At 41.6% G+C, this 3,374-nt stretch overlaps 1 protein-coding gene across 5 annotated transcripts in view; it reads left to right on the forward strand.

Annotated features, from left to right (window-relative positions):
- LOC101858769 (myocyte-specific enhancer factor 2A) overlaps nucleotides 1–3,374 on the forward strand; it is a 197,433-nt gene that overhangs the window by 99,863 nt on the left and 94,196 nt on the right. For all 5 annotated transcript variants that reach the window (XM_005094234.3, XM_035968721.1, XM_013080208.2 and 2 more), the window contains one exon: nucleotides 1,681–1,803. The gene's annotated coding sequence lies outside the window, so the exon portion shown is untranslated. The remainder of the gene's footprint in view (nucleotides 1–1,680; nucleotides 1,804–3,374) is intronic.

Below are 3,374 nucleotides of genomic sequence, written 5' to 3' on the forward strand. Positions count from 1 at the left end.
GGGGGGTTGAAAGCGCCGGTTTGAGCTTGGTGTTAAAGCTATGTAAACTTCATATTGAAACTTGGGTCTTCTAAATTAACGCTGATTTCCGATGGATAGAACGGGGTTCCTTGACAAGGTTTCATACAGCCATACAACCCGGATTCGATACTCGTATTGAAAATAGTTGCGTGCATTTGACACAGGGTGTGTTTATTTCAGAATATATTACACCATTGCGATTTTAATTGTAATTCTTGCTGTACATATGCAAACGGGGAAAGGAGAGGACGTGTTTGTTACTTAGAGTAATTCTGTTAACATTAAGGCGACACGAGAATAGCTCACATGATATTGCCTTGATGTGGCAATCCCTTTTCTCTGCTCCTCATTGGCGTTGTGTGCACATTGTAAGTATTGTCGCCTTCGAACGACTCTGGGCGATCGAAACTCCCCTGTCTGTCGGGTTTTTATGATGGAATTCTGCCTTTTCGTCTCCGTTTACTTTGATTTTCACTGTTGGCTGTGTCACGTGTCCTCGGGTGGAGGGTAGCAGTAATGTCTGTAATCTTGTATCGATCTGGGCGCACGTCCAATGCGGCGCTTTTGCCTCGTGCTGTCAGGATTCTGGGCTTGTCTGCGTCCAGGGAGAAAGCTTTAGTGATTTCTGCACACTACTGTTGTTGTTGGTGTTGTTGTTGATGTTGTTGTTGATGCTGTTGACGTCGTAGTTGTGTTGGTTGCTGTTGTTCCTTGTGTTGCTGCTATTGTTGTCTTTGCTGTTGTTTCAATATTTTGCTGAGGAAGGGGGGGGGGGGTTGTTTGTTTGTTGTTTGTTTATGTTGTGCCTGTTTTGTCGCTATTGTCTTCGTTGTAATTTTCGTTTCATCGTGATGCTGCGATTATTGATAATGCTACTGTATCTCTATTATTTTTTAAATAGTATTACTTCTGTAGTAGTCAACTGCTTAAAATGCTTCGTTCCAATTGTAATTAAATCCTTTTTTGTAGACTTATGTTTTGTCTCGCTTACATTAGAGTATATTTTATATAAAATTATGTGTGCCATTCGATGGTGATCTCTCTGATGTGGCCTTTTCCTCCTACTTCTTTCTGGCGTTGCTGTTGTCACTGTCTGTGTCTTCACATTCGACTTAGACTGAGACAAAATACTGCTGACCTTGGGAGAACCATGTCCCGCGGTTGCAGATTGGTTTTGTCTCGAACTTATCTATGTCATCTACCCAGAATGCTAGATCCTGCTAAATCGGGAATGTGTCGAATATTTGCCAGCGGGACTTTCCATCCTTTTTAAACGACCTCGACTGCAGAAAGGCGGAGTGTGCCTGCGAGGGGCGTCGTCCATGGCTCATAATTGAGACTTACCGTGAATTTCAAAATGTTCAGTCTTTGTCGCAGTCACATGTGTGGTCTTTGCTGCCATTGATTTTATTTATTTTGCTGTGTACCACGATAGAGGCATTTTGCTTATTATCTTAGTGGGAGTTTTTGTTGTTGTTATGATTGTGGTTGTTGTCAATGTTTTGTTCTTTTTTGTATGACTTGCATCTTATTATTTTGGCTCATGGTGTGGTCGTACACATTATAACGATGAAGATTTATTTTTGCAATCAGCGTAGCTGAGTTTTTAGCGAAGAATATCTGTTTTGATTTTTATTTCTCCTTTATTATGTTTTTCAGAGTCTTCCTCGTCCAACTGATTCTCTCTACCTGGCGCCTGCATGACCGGATCGTGTCGATAGCGCCGTAACGTTCAACACCAGACTCAGATTCTGCTTTGGCTGTATGACTCATAAACTAACCGTGAGTGTACCACTTTTTAACATTTACCTGGGTGAGCACACGAAGCCACTTTGTCGAAGACGACGTGTTCTACTGGCACTGTATTTCGTCATTCGACGTCGAAAGCTTGTAAAGAATCAGAAGTTTGCAAAGAATTCTGATGTTGAATGGCGTCGTGCGTAGGACATAGGTTATCATGTGCACCCCTATAGAGATGTATAACAGTGGGTGGTTCGCAGGTGCTTTGGTGTGCTTTGCTTCTTCTTTCCTATCCAACACCTATCGTCTTTATCTCGCCTCCTTCTTTTTTGTGTTTGTTACTCTCTTGTAACACCTCTAATCTTTGGCACTTATATGACCCTATTGTGTTACAAGTGCCGTAAAACACTAAAACAAACAAGAGATATATAACAATATTTCGCAAACTTTGTTCAGCCGCATGCTGATGGTTAATGGGCGCTCCTTGTGTTGGTATTTCCTTCTTTTTTTTCTTTTCAATGTTATTTTGGTCCCTTTATGTATCTAACGTGATATGATGAATATTGTACCGAGTCGCCTATTGGAAAACTGATAGCCACTTGAATTCAGTTACGTCATTTGTGAAGTTAATTCGCCGCTTCCTTAGGGCTGGTAAACTTAATCACTTTTCTATACTCGGTCTAACTGGGTATCGATAACTTGTTGTCAGCCTTTTGTCCTGCCGTTACAGAGAACTGAACATTGCTCCGTTCCTGGCTTCCCTTTCGTATTTAGAACTGAACTTTAAACACAAGAACGACTGATAGAAGCCTCCTCCTTAATTAACGTACCTATTTTTCTTTTTTGTTTGTTAAACTTCAGCTTATACATCTGCTTACCGCGTTAAAATATTTGAAAAGAATCGAAATGAAATGCCTTTACACTACTCCAAGGCAGGGTCGCAACGCTGGCGCGGCGAAAACTGAGAGTGGATTTGTGTGGAATACGAAACATTATTGACCGAATATAGGGAGTAAACGCTATTTTTGAACTGCATACTAAAAAGGGTAACATCCCATAAGTAAAATACGATACGACAGGTAAAAAAGTGGCTCAGTTTACCACCTGAGTTTTTGGCGCGGCTATCGATATCTTTGAACTCTAAATCAAGGGGATCGAAAAAAGTGGCTAAATTTGCCGTCCATTTCGAGTCTCTAAAAGGACACCTTGACAAAATTTGTTACAGAAAGGCGCATTGCTGTCTGATTGCAAGTATTGATTGGGCTGTCGGTCTTGCACAAAATAGACACGAATTTGGCTCCCTAATGGGAAGATATTTTATTGAGTATAACCAGCATTGTGCTCGGATGCTGTATACGTTCCACGCAGTCCGGATTGATTGACCCTGATAGGCAGGGTGGAAGCAGTCCGCCCCTTAAATGATCTAAATTACGTTGATGGGGGCGTAACACGTCTGCGATCACAGTTGCAGCGGGGCGCATCATTCGCGGGACTCTTGTCTATCGTCAGTCTGACACTTTGACTTATCTCAGGCCCTCTTATGACACTGAGGGAGATTCACACTAGATAACATGCAAAACGCAAAGGTCAGTAGTTCTTAATCATACAATATA

Source organism: Aplysia californica, unplaced genomic scaffold, assembly GCF_000002075.1.
Source record: "Aplysia californica isolate F4 #8 unplaced genomic scaffold, AplCal3.0 scaffold00078, whole genome shotgun sequence".
NCBI classification, from domain to species: domain Eukaryota; kingdom Metazoa; phylum Mollusca; class Gastropoda; order Aplysiida; family Aplysiidae; genus Aplysia; species Aplysia californica.